We start from the raw sequence: 17,635 nt of genomic DNA, 5'->3' as shown, positions 1-17,635 counted from the left end.
GTAGACAACAAAAACATTTCCCACATCTTTTACGTTTTATGAAAGAGAATAACAAAACTAAATTAAAGGACAAATCTTTCCTGGCGCCAACCCTTTCTTGGGATCAGACGATGCAATGAGTAATGTGGAACTTGCTGCGCTGGCGAGGAAGAAATGTCATCAACGTCAAAAGGTTTTTCAGTTTTGCACCTGATGAACGTGGCTGTTCTTTCAGATGAAGTACGGCGTGGCACTTTTCGAGCCATGACTACTTAAGAAGTTGCCATTCCTCTGTTTCAGAGTAAGAATTTTTAATAGCTGTTGGAGTTAAATGAGTATGAAACACTTTTATCATACCGTATTTGGAGATCTTACACGTATTCATTAACAACAATGTTTCAAAAGCATCTTTACGCCTTGTAGTTACATGGAACGGGTTCATAGCTTTAGCTGATTCAATAGCCTAGTGTAAATCTTCCAAAGACACCTTCACGCATGGCGCCTTGAACTCCAGAAGGAAGCTCTGCTTTGGCACATAGACCATGCGCCATCTGGTAATGCATGTCTGAAATATGTTCTCTAGGATTTGGTACTTGTAAAAAGTCTAGGGATATATAACAGAGTACTGAGAACGCACCAGCACTGGCAACGCCCTGTGAAAAAATGGCACGTCTGGAACTTCCATACTTCACATAAACTTGGTGGATAAGCGGAGCAGCGTCATGGTAGAAATTCAAAGCTTTAGCATACAATCCTCGTTCGATCTCACGACTTTTCTGTCACTCATCACTTTTTTTTTACCTCTGCAAATACTTGTACGCTTGACAAATGGCAAGCTGCATTGTAGTTCGAATCCATCTTACAGCTCAAAGGAAAGTACTTAGATTTTGACTTGGTAAGAGGCGCATGTGGATTGCGGCATTCATTCTGCAAACATATATAAAGTATGTGTTGGTACTATGATGGCTGTTGAAACTAGTCGCCCAATATAAGTACTACAACAGTTGACAGAGCCGTTAATAATGTTTTAAGAAAGGAAGAGAATACCATCTCGAATAGAACCTCTCGCAATAAAATACTGTGATTCTCAAAGCAACCATAGGTTTGATAATGGGTTTATCTTACCGAAGAAAGCTCAATTAAAGTGAAATATCTCACATAATTAATTTGTAAATCAGGTTTAGCAAGCTGCTATTTGAAATTCCTAAAGAGAGAAAGGAAGCTCAGAGATTACCGTTATATAGACACTGAGGTAATTGTAAGTAGATCTCAGCTGATTTTGGGCGGAATGTACTGAAAAAACTAAGTCCCACCATAAAGAAATTTGTATTATTGGACAACACTGTCCAGTGTCTTAATCAATACGAAATAGCGCTAGTGATTCACAGACGAATACTTAAATAAACTGAAGAGTACATCAATACTATGAATTTGTTTTAAGAAGAATTAAGAATACACGTCATGAAATTGTTCGCTGCCTCTGAGAGTATTAAAGTAACTTGCGAAAACCCGCGCATGGGCATGAAACTAGTTAATCTACGGTAAGCGACCCAGAACGTAAACTTGAAGCTGGGTAATATACAACAGAGGAATAGCCTCACATTACTAATTCAAAATATCTGAAGATTAAAAGTAGATGACTGGCAAACCGTACGCAAATTTTTCGATGAACTTCACTGAGAAAAATAACTATGGGAATGATAGCGACATTTTGAACCTTTGGTATTATTGTTCTGACCAAACTTCAAGAAGATATCACGCAGACAACTTATGTCGCAACCTGTTTATGAATGACAAGCAGAAGCTGTCATCAGTTCAGGTGAAGTTAATAACTTATTACAGACTGGCATTGGAGAAAATGCTAGGAAGCAATGAAGAAATCGTACCGAACTAAGACAAAATTTATACAAGTGAACAAAATAAGGAGGCACAGTAACCAAGATAACGTGGTCGGGCATAGCCTTGCTCAAGAACATAAACATTTCAAGCTTGTGGCACCTCAGAGTTTACGTCTGCAGATCAGTACTGTATTGAAGCTAGATACGAACAGAATGTAAACAGAAAATAAGAGATCAAATCATTTGAAATGTAGTCGTACAAATGAATGTGAAAAATTAGGCATACATATGAAGTACGAAATTAACAGGATGTAGAATGGCTAAGATAAGAAAGACAGATATGACCAACCCTTGTCTGAAGAAGCGGCATGAAGATGCAGAATGTGGCGGAGCATCTACGCATTCGGCAGTGGCTGAATTACAATTTATAGAACTTAATGACTAATAGGCATTGTCCAACTTCGTTAATTTGCTATAACAATAACGCGTCATCCAACTTTACGTCACTGTATAGAGTACAGGCCCATTGTGGTTGAAATTGATAACTGTATCATTTTTTTGGAACGGATGCTGTACTTATTTTTTCCCATTGCTGATCACGAATTTCTTATTTGCCGGCTGGTCGCAACTACAATTGTACTGATTTCCTGGGATGTACCTACAGAAGTATCTGCGACATGAGACGACGAGTAAAGTATGGAAAAAGTACGCTTCAGACCATTTACATTCGTAAAATCATAGATAATTTCATTTTAATTTACGTTTATGGTTGTACGTACTGATACAATTAGGCACGCTAGTAAAACCAACAGTTTTCAGTATTGTAGAATGTTTCCAGAGTTCTAGTCGAGATGGTGATTCCATTTTTGTGTACGTTTCTGCGACACTTATTGCAATCTAGGCAGCGGATCCATGAAAGACCAGTGGCTGGGCGGTCTGAACAAATATGACCAGTTTAGTCGCCGGAATGTGCCCTTAAAAATAGAATGTTCATCTCGCCTATAAGCCCGAAAACGTTCACCTATCCAAATAAGCCGAAAAAATTTTGAGAAGCACAGTACTGAAAATATTGAGTATTAGCTATTAAAGAAAAGGTAGAGGGAATAAAATTTCTCAGAGGAACAAAGTAAGTTTAAGACTGGAAGATCACGTTTGAGTAAAATCTACTGTCTTAGATTAGCGGGAGAAAATAACACAGCTAGTGACAGAGAAATGCACATGGCCAGTGTGGATTTGCAAGAAGCGTACGTTACCTTCCCAAGATCTGAGATTGCACCTGCCATTAAGACATTAAAAATATGGGATATACGGATTAATATAGTTATGCGAATGTACAAGGAGACAGAAGCAAAAGTAAAGAGGACAAAGAGAATAAGATAAAGCTTTAAAACCACCAAAGGCTCAAAATGGTTCAAATGGCTCTGGGTACTATAGGACTTAACATCTATGGTCATCAGTCCCCTAGAACTTAGAACTACTTAAACCTAACTAACCTAAGGACATCACACAACACCCAGCCATCACGAGGCAGAGAAAATCCCTGACCCCGCCGGGAATCGAACCCGGGAACCCGGGCGTGGGAAGCGAGAACGCTACCTCACGACCACGAGATGCGGGCCACCAAAGGCCTTAACCAAAATAGCAGTCTACCCCATTATTTTTTCAATATATATATCTGGAGGCATGATAAAAAAAAATTATTTAGGGATGGTAGTAATTGGACAGAACAGAATGCATTGACTACGTTTTGCAGATTACCAAATAATTTTCGCAAACAGCAGGCAATAGAGGGAACATATGTTGAAAGAATTGCAGAAGGAATATACAAGATGAGGCCTACAAATTAATTTCGACAATACAGAGTACAGGTGTAGTGGTAAAAAAGGAACGGATTTAGTTCTCGAAGATGAAAAAATTAAAATGAAAATTTTAGATATTTAGATTCTATTAAGTCCAGTGGCGTTACGCGAAGCAAAGATACTAAGACCAAATTAGCGGTGGGTATACGAACGACGAAGTCTGTGCACGGATCCATTTGGGACAAAAATGTTAGGCAACAGAACAAAAAAGAATATTCCATAATATCACTGAGAGTTTAATTACTTATGGTGCAAAAATGGGGGTACCTATGAATCACAGAAGAGACAAGATCAGGACAGCGAAATTAGATTTTATGAGAAGATGCCTGCAGGTCACCAGTAAAGACAAAATCAAAACATCTGAAATAACGGAATGAATGAAAGGGGCACAGCACATAACGGGCTGAGTGGAGAATAAAAGTCTTCAGTGGTTTGGGCATGTTAAAAGGATGAACAATGAAACGTCGTCTGAGACGTCGTTAATGTGTCCTTGAGAAGAACCGAAAGGGGTGGCCACCTTTGCCATGGGAATTATACTTTGATCGAGTAGTGGATGAGGACAGTTTAACAACCGTGATTACTGGAAGGAGAAAACGACTAACACTAATGGGACAAGTCAGTGAAGAGTAACAACAAGAAGAAGAAGAAATGTAACACAAAATTCATATGGCTCGAGGAGTACATGGGGAATCGGTAAATACGTAAAACTTTGCAATAGATATTTGACGTACAATACACGGAAGTACTTATTGTCATGTCTGAAACTAATTGCAGTTCGAAGGAGCAAATAATATTGACATTCCATTTTTGTTTTTCTTTGAACCCAGGCTGCGTATTCTGCTGGAGGAAACGTCCTTCGAATTGAAGGCAAAAATAATAAAAGTAGCAAACAATAAGAAACACAAAAATATGATAATTAGTCTTTTGCAGTTAATTAAGACTGTCCTCAACCAGAAAATTTGTTTGTACGCCACACTGCTTTTACTTTACTGCGTGGCCTTGTCTTTCTCTGACTTAACTTACCCGTTCAGTTATAGAGAGGCTTCATATCACTGCCAGAGATGAGAGACAAAGCTATTTTATGCGGCTGTCACCGTCCCTATGAGTAGTTAAACTTCGCTTACCCACATAGCCACGGAGTAGCCAGTTGCTTGAAAAACACATTAGCAGGATAGGTAAACTGATAGGCGCTCTAGTATAACATTTATGCTTTTTAGTGCTAGTTTTTGTCTGGTCGCTGTTTCAGCAGCTTGTATTTTTCATTCATTTCTTTCTGTCATTTTCTAAACTACACATGGTAAAGTCATTGTTTTGTAGAATATTATTGTTTCTTCCTTCGCCTTTTTATTGAGTATTCCCATTAATGTAACAGAATCTCCCATTTTTTTAAATGTCGTTTCTAACCGCTTGAAATCAACCTCAGAGTTCGTCGTCCCAGATGAGCTGCTTTTCTCTAAAAACCGAGTCGTTGACCTCTGTACTTTTATTGCGCTCTAAAGATGAATTGCAGAAAAATATAGTATAAAATTTCTTTGATTATCGCACAGTGATCTTAATTTTGAACATATTTCAAATTCGTTGCTGCCGAAGTTGTTAATCTTAGAAGGAGAACATGAAATTTGTCTGGTTAGTATATTTACGATTGCATTCATTTGGGGAGAGTGTTTTTTAATCTATGAAGCGATGCATATCAGCCACTCATTTAAGCTTGACGGTATTTCTGATGAAAGAGCTACCTCTCCTATAAACGCTTTGTTATGAGGTTTTGTATTTTCATCGCTCGTCGATGCTGTATTTTTACGGATGCTGTTTTCATTTTCGTGTCTTATCCGCTGCTATTTTTAGAAAGGACCAGTGCGCATTCAACAACGTGAAAGTATACCAAAGATACGCTAATTATCTAATGAGTCAAGATAATTAAGATCGCACTTGCGTCGATGAAACCAGAGAAATATTTTGTTCGGACTACATGTATAAAATAATCTGTTAAGAAACACTACCAGGGGAGGCGGCATTTTTCCAGCACAAATAATGATTGAGAATTGATGTGAATTCGATTAAAATCTTTCTGTGAACACTGCAATTGAGATTGGCTTTGAAAACCAATGTTTTTATTTATATGTGCACCAGTTGGTGTTCTTGTATGTAATTTCCAGGTATTAGTAGCCTGATTGTTACATAATGAACAAGACGACTTAAATGCTGTCGAAACGTGTATCTTTATATCAAAATCAGATACCCTGTTGATATTCCAACGGCAATTTTAAACATTGCTAAAGCAGAAATCACAAGATAAATATAATTTCATGAGACTCGCGCTAACAAAGTACGTAAAATTCGCCCGATCCATGCACCCGAGAATTACTTTAGTTCCTTTTATTAAGCTACAATAGCTGAAAAATAATCGTGGTAAACGTGACTAAGACCGTACGAAAAATTAGATACTTTGTACTGAGTATTCAGTCTTCGTTCTATCAGAAACGAAGCATTAATTATTAAAACAGCTAATCGTATCTTCTGATATGAGCTGCTTCGACATACTCATACACATTTGCACATCACAAGCTAACATACGCCGAGTGGCGAAGGGTATGTCGCGTACCATAATCATTTACACTTGTTCCTGCTGCATTTGCGTACGGCAAACGAGAAGAAAGGTTGCCAAAAGTCCCTCATTGGAATCCCGAAGTTCATTAATTTTACCCTCTTGATCGTTACGCGATCTGGAGAGAAATAATGTGTAAACTTAACCAATATTTCAATGTGGCGTCTCCGTGATGCACAGCACCTTCCCCGTAGAGTAACCGAAGTTTGAAGTTTGTTGTGCATTGCCCTAACGTTCTTACGTTGCATTGAGAGAGAAAAATGAGAGAGAGGCTGAGACTATGACAAGATACACAACATCGCTGAGTTTACTTGCATGGTAGACGGTAAAACGAAGCTTCTTCGTGGACGCTAGAAAATAGGAGAAAACGCAAACGATGACGTATTGTAACTGAAACTAGCAGATGAAATTAGAGAGCATGCAGTAGCAGCTGGCGACTGTAATTCATAGAAAAGTCTACACGAATTGTTTATCCAACAGAGTCAAATGGCTGATGATCGTTACTATCGCCAACCATTTCAGATTCACTCTGGATAAAGATACCTCCAGTATTCTACAGGTATCGCTGCACACATACATACTGCTCCTGTATGTTTTCTGTTGACATCCACCCACCTAAGGATGTGTGGTTGCATTGTTATTTTCTTATCTCCTGGAAACCAGCAAAATACTTCCTTGGTCCATTTGGCAAAGATTCTCTTCCACCTTCAATGTATTTTCATTAGCCATAGTTGTGTATTACACTTCAGTTTGTTCCCTGGTCCATTCGTGTTTTTCCCTCGCTCCTAAGAATTTCCATCAGTGCCTCTCCACTGCTTGAACAATTTTAGTGTACAACGCCCATGTCTCACTGCTATTTCTTTGAACCGATACACTAATTGATTGTAAACTTTACGTTTAGGACACAGCGTAAGCTTAATTTTGAAGACAGCACGGTTTTTTCATTCTTGGCAGACGACATCAGCTGAATGATTTTTCATTGTACCTGGAAATAATTGTTATTCTTTTGTACCATGTCGCTCCCCAAGCGACCTACGACATAATCATCCCCACACTGAATGGTCGGAGGGAATGAGGGAGGGAGGGGCAGTACAGGGGGAAAATCACAGTATTCTGACTGATTAGAGTAATTTTCTTTATTTGCGTCGAAGTTTTATGCCTAAATTTATTTTGTAAACTATCTCTGCAGAAGAAATTAACGTCCTCATCTGTTACTGAAAAGTGCAGGCTTCACATGTGTTCAGCCAACAGTCGCTTCTATGAATCTGGAAAAAAAAAATCTCTAAAAACCTACATTCAGTCCTGGCAACACTTGCGCAATACATTATCGCTGTGTCACTCTCGTTAGAAAATGTTAATAAACAGTCTGTCCTCATACTGATTTCACAAGCCTTAAGAATATCACCACATAAAACATAGCACTCCAAGTCGGATTGTGCGGAGGTGTGAGTGAGGAATTAAGTTATTACAGTCCTCCTCAGTGATTTTTCGGACTGCAGGTTCTTGTGTCACGGGCATTTGTTTTTCTTTTCTTTTCTTAGAATTATCGAGCCGCCTATATATACAGTTTTGATAATTCTTTACATCCTGTCGGAAGGGAGGTGGTAAAGTGCTTCGTAGTTTGCAACATCAGCCACACGATAAAGTTTTCCCGATTAACGCTGGAGGCGATTTAACATGCTACGGTCAAATTAATCTGTCGCTAGATGCACAAGGATATGATTAATTCCAATAATTCCGAGAAAGGTAACTCAATTGCGAAGGGCGAGACAAAAAAACCTCCATTCGTCCAAATACGGAATATTACCAACCGATCTAGGATTCTTATCGCACTAGATCCACGGAAAAGATAGGGAAGTTCATAAAGAACTGCACGTTTCGCAGCGAGTTTGTTTAGTGACCGTGTGCGTGTCAGAACTATGCTGAACAAACTCCAGAGCCGAAAGATAAAAGCGATGTACAACAAGGAAAAGACTGCTCTTAAAATTAAAAAAAAAGTTCCGAGAGGTTTCAGGAAACTAACTAATTACGTAATTACCAGAAAATAAAAATAAATTCGGGCTCATGCAGAGGCTAAAGAGCAATCTTACTTCCAGCGTGAATGGAATAGAATACTGCCACTCCACGCTTCCTTCGACGATTACCAGAGTATAGTTGTAGATGTAAACGGTTCTCGGTTTTTTTTCAGGTGTTTGTGATCCAACAGTTGAGGCAGATGTTTAGAGCTTTACTCGCGAAAAAGTGGAAGAGTGACTGAGAAGCTAAGAAAACAAAAAGATGAACGTGGCAAACAGGAAGAGTTTGCGCCTCGATCCAATCAGAAGCCTCTCTGGATAGTTATAGAGTGAGGTCATCCACATGAGTGCTAAAAGGAACTCGTTAAACTTCGGTTACACTATAAATGAGCCTAATCTAAAATCCGTAAATTCAACTAAATACCTATGTATTACAATTACGAACAACTTAAATTGGAAGGACACACACAGAAAATGTTGTGGGGAAAGCTAACAAAAGGCTGCTTTTTATTGGCAGGAAACTTAGAACACGTAACAGACCTACTAAGGAGACTGCCTACACTACACTTGTCCGTCCTCTTTTAGAATACTACTGCGCTATGTGGGATCCTTATTAGATAGGACTGACGGAGTATATCGAAAAAGTTCAAAGAAAGGCAGCACGTTTTGTATTATCGCGAAATGTGGAAGAGAGTGTCACAGAAATGATACAGGATTTGGGCTGGAAATCATTAAAAGAAGGCGTTTTTCGTTGCGACGGAATCTTCTCACGAAATTCCAATCACCAACTTTCTCCTACGGATGCGAAAATATTTTGTTGACACCGACCTACGTAGGGAGGCACGATCACCACGATAAAATAAGGGAAATCAGAGCTCGTACGGAAAGATATAGGTGTTCATTCTTTCCGCGCCCTATACGAGATTGGAATAATAGAAAATTGTGAATGTGGTTCGATGAACCCTCTGTCAGGCACTTAAATGTGATTTGCAGAGTATCCATGTAGATGTAGATGTAAGAGACATACCCTTTAAGTCTCTCTTTTTCCTTACATTGCCCTCCATAAGTTTGAAAACACCAAGTGTTTATGGACAACAGAAAGGAAAGACATTATAAAATTGCATTTTATTGGTTTCTAAATGTTTATTAAGCTCAAACAACACATAGGTTATTGCAACTATTAAATTTTTAGAATCCTCAAAATAGGCACCCTTGCGTACTCTCGGCATGTGAATGGTCAATTTTGGCAAGGTTTCACTTGGAATTAGTCTCCATTCTTGCTGCAGGAGCTCCCGCAGGTGTACAAGGAATGTGTTCGCAGTTGCGGATGCGAACAACCGTCACTTGTATGAAAGTCTGTGCCGGACGGGGACTCGAACCCGGATTTCCCACTTTACGCGAGCTGTCGGCATATCCGCACTGGCTGTTCATGCACGAGTCACGGCCGGACCCAAGCTTCCGCATGTCGTCGTTCCTGCCTCAGAACCTGTACTCGTACAAACATTATGTAACTCCCGTACTGATGGTGATATTTTAATGGGAAGTCGCTGCCTTATATCGGCGGCTAAATACCATATTGCAATGCCTGTGTTGTTCAGAAGAACGTTGCTATGTTCCTTTGGACATACATGCATGTAATAACGTTGCCTTCAGACCTAGTTCTTTGGACGACACCACGCATGAGAACATGTGAGCGCAGTTGAATTCTCTGGACAGTGTCCCTTTTTATACCAAAGTTCGACCCAACAAATAATTTATAACGGCTTCTGGTCACGATTTCATACACATACTTAAGAGTAGTCGGTTACATTGCACAATGGGAAGAAATGGTGAACGGATCAATTGTTGTTGTTGTTGATGTTTTTGTTGTGGTCTTCAGTCCTTAGACTGGTTTGATGCTGCTCTCCATGCTACCCTATCCAATGCAAGTTTCTTCATCTCCCGGTACTTCCTGCAACCTACATCCTTCTCAATCTGCTTAGTGTATTCATCTCTTGGTCTCCCTCTACGATTTTTACCCTCCACGCTGCCCTCCAGTACTAAATTTGTGATCCCTTGATGCCTCAGAACATGTCCTACCAACCGATTCCTTCTCCTAGTCAAGTTGTGCCACAAACTCCTCTTCTCCCCAATTCTATTCAATACCTCCTCATTAGTTATGTCATCTACCCATCTAATCTTCAGCATTCTTCTGTAGCACCACATTTCGAAAGCTTCTATTCTCTTCTTGTCCAAACCATTTATCGTCCATGTTTCACTTCCATACATGGCTACACTCCATACAAATACTTTAAAAAATGACTTCCTTACACTTAAATCTATACTCGATGTTAACAAATTTCTCTTCCTAAGAAACGCTTTCCTTGCCATTGCCAGTCTACATTTTATATCTTCTCTACTTCGGCCATCATCAGTTATTTTGCTCCCCAAATAGCAAAACTCCTTTACTACTTTAAGTGTCTCATTTCCTAATCTAATTCCCTCAGCATCACCCGACTTAATTCGACTACATTCCATGATCCTCGTTTTGCTTTTGTTGATGTTCATCTTAAATCCTCCTTTCAAGACACTTTCCATTCCGTTCAACTGCTCTTCCAAGTCCTTTGCTGTCTCTGACAGAATTACAATGTCATCGGCGAACCTCAAAGTTTTTATTTCTTCTCCATGGACTACTCCGAATTTTTCTTTCGTTTCCTTTACTGCTTGCTCAATATACAGATTGAATAACATCGGGGAGAGGCTACAACCCTGTCTCACTCCCTTCCCAACCACTGCTTCCCTTTCATGCCCCTCGAGTCTTATAACTGCCATCTGGTTTCTGTACAAATTGTAAATAGCCTTTCGCTCCCTGTAGTTTACCCCTGCCACCACTAGAATTTGAATGAACGGATGAAAATCTGAATGAAATTAAGATTATAATTACTTCTTGAAGTTTCGTGGCATTATTCGGCGGACGTGTAATTATCATCCTCGTTGACAGACCAAAGTATAATGTACTTGTGAGCCTAGGTCTGACAGCATAACAATTTTTCACAGAAGAACAGCCCACCGATGTGACCGAGCGGTTCTAGGCGCTTCAGTCCGGAACCGCTTAGCTGCTAAGGTCGCAGGTTCGAATCCTGCCTCGGGCATGGGTGTGGGTGATGTCCTTAGGTTAGTTAGGTTCAAGTAGTTCTAAGTCTAGGGGACTGATGACCTCAGATGTTAAGTCCCGTAGTGCTAAGAGCCATTTGAACCATTTGGACAGAAGAACATTAAATATAATTATCACATCGAACGTAATTGCTAAACAGCAAGTAGTCTCGGACTCTCTGTAGCATCACTCGGCTTCTGAGATGTAAAAGCGTCTACAGACTTGGCAAAGGCTTCTCCTAATTGTAGTTTGGCTTCGCCTTGAAAAATATTTCTGTTGAAGGGAGCTTCGTGGTCAAATTAAATCAAGTCCGAGAGTGAATACTAAAGTATGTGTACAACCAAAATTTTAACATGAGTTTCATTAGTGTTTCTAGATATTTTTGTTAAATTCCTGATTATTGAGACTCATTTTAAAAGCGATAATAAATGAAAGAGCTGTGATGGACCGCACTGTACAGAGCCAAGATATATTAAAGATTAAACAAATGAAAGTTCTAGACACGTTCGAACACCCTGAAGACATTTAAATTAACGAGAATATGATGTAGCTAGTATGCCTACCATATGGATGAATGAGTGTAAAACCGATACTGTACTGCGTGCATGGATAAAGCTCTACGATCTAACGAGTCAAGGCACATTTGGAGACGTGAAAATGCTGCAGACAAAGTGTTATGCCTAGCTGCAAGTGCAAGCTACCACGTTACCATAATCCTCCTAGCTCATTTGTCCACTGAACAACAGGGCTCACACGCACGCGACAGCCAGTGCAGGCCTGTGATTGAGCCGCATTTAGTGTACAGGTCGTCAAATAAGCTTTCACTCGACAAGTCGAAGACTAAAACGCATTAATAAATCGATAACCTGCTGCGGAACGTCTTGGCAACAAGCTTACGACATAGAACTCACATAAGAACGAATTACTTACTGTTGACATTTTAATGAACTACTTCAAAACTTAACACACAATGAAACTTCTTGGCAGATTAAAACTGTGTGCCGGACTGAGACTCGAAGAGCACTTGCCCTCGAAAGGCAAAGGTCCCGAGTTCGAGTCACACAGTTTTAATCTGCCAGGAAGTTTCATATCAGCGCACGCTCCGCTGCAGAGTGAAAACCTCATTCTGTTAACACACAATGTTCATGGCAGAGCGTACTTCGTTAAATACTAAAAATGTATCATCTAATATCTACAGCCGGCCGGAGTGGCCGAGCGGTTCCAGGCGCTACAGTCTGGAACCGCGCGACCGTTACGGTCGCAGGTTCGAATCCTGCCTCGGGCATGGATGTGTGTGATGTCCTTAGGTTAGTTAGGTTTAAGTAGTTCTAAGTTTAGGGGGCTGATGACCTCAACAATTAAGTCCCATAGTGCTCAGAGCCATTTGATATCTACAGCAACTAATGCCCACACTTATAAGGCACTACGTACATGTCGAACGTCAGTGACCGAATTATTGTTTCAAGACGACGCAGACTAGTTTACTGACAAGCAGTCAGGGTATTAATTACTGTACAGAGTATCATCTCACCTTCTAGCTAACTGAGCAGCGCCTGTGAAACTTGCGCCAGTGCTCGGGATTCGATCTCGCTATCTTCACTTCGAACTCCTCTGCTCTGTCACATTAGTAACGTGGGCACCCATAGGAGGTAATATTTATTGTTAGATACAATTGAAACGGCAAATATAGTGTAAAAAACTGATGTCGATCAAGTGAATTGTATAGGCGACTGAGTGTGTAGTGGACCATTGTGAGACGCCAAGGTGTCCGCGTGTGTGCTCTCTGATTCCGCCGTGTAGCCTACTATTGCCGGAGCGCCGAACGCTCACACACCACCTGGCTGAATGGCCAGTGTCATGTGGTTCGTTTTTGGCGCTGTACCAGGGCACGTCAAAATTCATTCACCAGACGAGCTGCAACGTCGAGTGGGAACTGCGCTTAAAGGTGAAATGCCATTCCATGGCAACGTGACCCGCTTCCAATCATGGTAATCTCGCTCCAGTAAATGGTGTGTCATAACAGAGCTCTAATAGACTAGCAAAAGAAGCACTGAACGTGGCACTAACACAGGATGGCAGAGAGTTAGGCAACGAAATTAATAGTACCGTTGAAAAACGAGCCTTTCAAGGAAGCGAAAGCAGGTGGAATCATCCCGTGTAAAATTATAACACGCAAAATTATGCAAAGCTACACACAGACATTCCCCGTAAATCTTGATTTACTTTGTTTAAAGGAAAGAGAAGACAAGTGACATCGCTAATAAGAATGTTGTCTAGCACGGTTCACCTTTTTTTCCCATTTGTATGGATACAAGATCACTGAGTACCAATATTATGACTCTGATGGAACATTAATTGAAGATCTGAACCATGATTTTTTATTCCCGTAGTCGGTTAAGACAATCCCCAAAAGTATTTACTCACCCTTTTAGTAATATCTGGCCAAGAGATACCAGCTGCTGCCGTCTATATGCCATCCACAAACGATGTGATAGTAATGAACGTATGTTCCGTTCTTGCAAATAAATGAAAGGCGGTTTTTCTTTTTTTTCATACACATTTTTCTTCTTTTATTTATGAATCGTATTGAGTGGCCTGTAATACATGTTTGATTTTGTACAGGATCTATCGGGTAAAAGTACAGATACTTTTATCGGTGAATGAGGGCAGTGTTCTGAACATTACATCAGTATTTACTTCATTTGCAGACTAATAATATTATAGCCATTATAAGTCGCATGTTCCTAGATTCGTTAGTATCTCCAAGTATATGTGGCAAGATCAAGCCATTAATGCTTATTTTCCCCTGGGTAGCAGGCCGGTTGTTGCAGCGTAGGCGCATCGACACAAAACGAATATTCTTCCCGCGAACCATACGCGACTGGAACAGGAAAGGAGATAATGAAAGTGGCCCGTAAAGTGCCCTCCGCCACACACCGTTGAGTGGCTTGCGGAGTAGAAATGTAGATGTAGATGTAGAATGTAGATGTAGACATGGGTAGTCGCCTTAGAGGCGCAGTTAAGACGTTGCAGGAAACATCAGGTAATAAAGTTTGTGACGTGTTTATGGGAGCACCGTTAGACGCAGAGAAAAATACTTCAACATACTGACGTATCTACATATTAAGGAACCACATATAAAAATATCTGCACCTAAACCTGTTACGCGCTGTATCTATAATAACTGCATTATGCAGTAGTTACCAACATGCTAATACGTTATGTTTTATCATGTCACTCCCTTGTTTTCCAGATTAAAAATAACTTTTGCAGGACAAGCTTCGTGAGGTTGATTTATCCTTTGGTGTTACAGGCTGGAATTCCAAAACAGGATATAAAAAAAATACAAGAAGGAGGAAGTATGAAAATGACGATTCTACCTTTGCTGACTACATGATAAAACATGAACTTGAACCTTCCAACGTAGAACAGGACACGATAATTAATACTGATCAATAAAAAAAAAAAAACTCCTGACACTACCAGAAAACTCGCAATGAAAAAGAAAGTAATTAACGACCAAATCAACATAAACAATAACTTACTGTTCACGTTAGCCACTAAAACAATAAGAAACAGAAACGTAGAACATAATGAGACTGAATAATTAATTAAACTCCCCCATCTCTCCCAGACACACACACACACACACACACACACACTACAAATGAACGAATATAAAATCACGCGCCGGCCGGAGTGGCCGAGCGTTTCTAGGCGCTTCAGTCTGGAACCGCGCGACCGCTACGGTCGCAGGTTCGAATCCTGCCTCGGGCATGGATGTGTGAGATGTCCTTAGGTTAGTTAGGTTTAAGTAGTTCTAAGTTCTAGGGGACTGATGACCTCAGATGTTAAGTCCCATAGCGCTCAGAGCCATTTGAACCATTTTAAAACCACGCGAAAACTACATAAACAAAGGACGAAAGATAAACAAACAGCGACAGCTGCCAACACTACACACGGTAAACACACACACGTTCAACACTTAGTGAAAAATCAAATAAAACGTTGTAATAAATGTAGAAGAGAAAAGGCCGAAAACCGCTCATCTGGAGTGAGAAGACCGAGTAAACACATCTTCAGGATGACACACATCACCTAACAACATTGGAAACCGTAAGTAACACCAAACAATAATTTAACCTAACGAAACTTGTGCTGCAAAAATTGTTTCGTACCTGGAAAAAGGAGAGTGATATGAGAAAACGCAATATATTGACATAGTTGTTCAAAATGGTTCAAATGGCTCTGAGCACTATGGGACTCAACTGCTGAGGTCATTAGTCCCCTAGAACTTAGAAATAGTTAAACCTAACTAACCTAAGGACATCACAAACATCCATGCCCGAGGCAGGATTCGAACCTGCGACCCTAGCGGTCCTGCGGTTCCAGACTGCAGCGCCTTTAACCGCACGGCCACTTCGGCCGGCCACATAGTTGTAATTATTACATAATGCATGTATTATATATGTATATATAAGAGCAAACATGTATTATAGACTACTGAAGATGCTTCAACAATTAAATGAAGCGAAACGCGTATGGCAAAAAACAAACTTCCTTTCATTTCTTTACAAAAACGGAACATACCTCCATGAACTTTGAAACAGCTAAGGAATAAAGGGAAAGGGAAAAATGACGACACGATAGTGTTCAAAATATTTGCTACACTTTTGTGGCAATCTGTTTATTTAAACAAAACTGTAGAGCAAGCATGAAAAGAATACGTAATACTTGGATGGTTGTATGATTAATCTGCCCAAATGCCAAAAAAAGTGATTAAATGTAACAATTCCTTGCCCTAAAAATAAAAGGAAGGAGACACAGAACACTATATCAGCAACAACACACTGTCAGATGTAACAGTAATTTCGGATGCATCACAAGCGTGTGCTATAGAATGCTCACTGTTTACGACATACATGAATGATCGGAGGACGACTTCAGCTGTTTACGGATGCCGCTGTTGTGTATAAGAAAGTGGCAATGGCAAAAAATTGCAGCAAGATGCTGGAAGACCTACAGAGGTTCAGTGTGTACTGCAGGGACCCTCAACATAAATGTAAACCATAGCCCGAAAACAGGCACAAACATTGTTGTTCCAATACGCAACTGTCGTTCAGTCAGTGGAAACAACAACAGGCGAAAAATATTTAGGAGCTGTAAGAGTTCTAAAGTGGAACGTTTACTGACTCTGGTGTGTTTAAGCTATACACAACGGTCCCCACAGATGCGATGATTGCAAATTTTGCAATATCCTGCTGATGCTACAGAAGGGCGAAACTGGCCCCTGCAACCAAGACTGTTTTTCTTTCGAGATCCGTGTCTTTTGTAACAGGTTCCATTTATTCACTTGGACCTGATTCATTCTACTGGCGACAGTAGCTTAGTTGTGACCAAATCAATCAACAAGGAAAGATGGAAAAGAATGTCACGCATTTACTTGGTCTTTCATGGATACAAACTACCGTCGTTGGGGAGAAATAGGTTTCTTTGCAGACCATTGCTTTAGGACTTTGTTGCGTGAAAGACTGTCTGCAGGTGTTCATTCAAGCATTGCGCATGTACGGTTGATGCATACACCCAAGTGGCTATTCATAGATCAGCGGTGAGACTAGGCATTAGCATATGCAAAGGACTAGACGCGCGCATCAAAGGAATAGTCGAACCTGTTCAAAGCACCTGCGCCTGTTAACTATATTAACGGCGGCAGGCGGCAGCAAGTTATCCAACCACTAGTTCCTAGAGCAGGAAACGACTTTCACTTGAAAGGCTTTGTAATGAAATGAATCGCAAACACGTTTCTGTTAAGGCGGTTTTTTAAAGTCGTCAGTCTTGTGACTGGTTCGATGCGGCCCGCCACGAATTCCTTTACTGTGCCAAACTCTTTGTTTCATACCAGTACTTGTACCCTACGTGCTTAATTATTTGTCGGATGTTTCCAATCTACGTCTTCCTCCACAGTTTTTGTCCGTCATAGCTTCCTCTAGTACCAATGAATTTCCCATATGTTCCTTTCCGCGTCGATTCTGCGGAGAACCTCCTCATTCTTTGCCTTTTCAGTCTACATGATTTTTAACATCTTTTTGTAGCACCACATCTCAAACCTTTCAATTGTCCTCCGGCTTACCCACAGTTAACTATTCACTACTACGCTCTCTTGTGCGCTAAACCTACATTCTCAGAAATTTCTTCCTCAGATTAAG

The sequence above is a fragment of the Schistocerca serialis genome, chromosome 4 (assembly GCF_023864345.2).
Source record: "Schistocerca serialis cubense isolate TAMUIC-IGC-003099 chromosome 4, iqSchSeri2.2, whole genome shotgun sequence".
NCBI classification, from domain to species: domain Eukaryota; kingdom Metazoa; phylum Arthropoda; class Insecta; order Orthoptera; family Acrididae; genus Schistocerca; species Schistocerca serialis.
Note: the sequence above shows the minus strand (reverse complement) of the source record.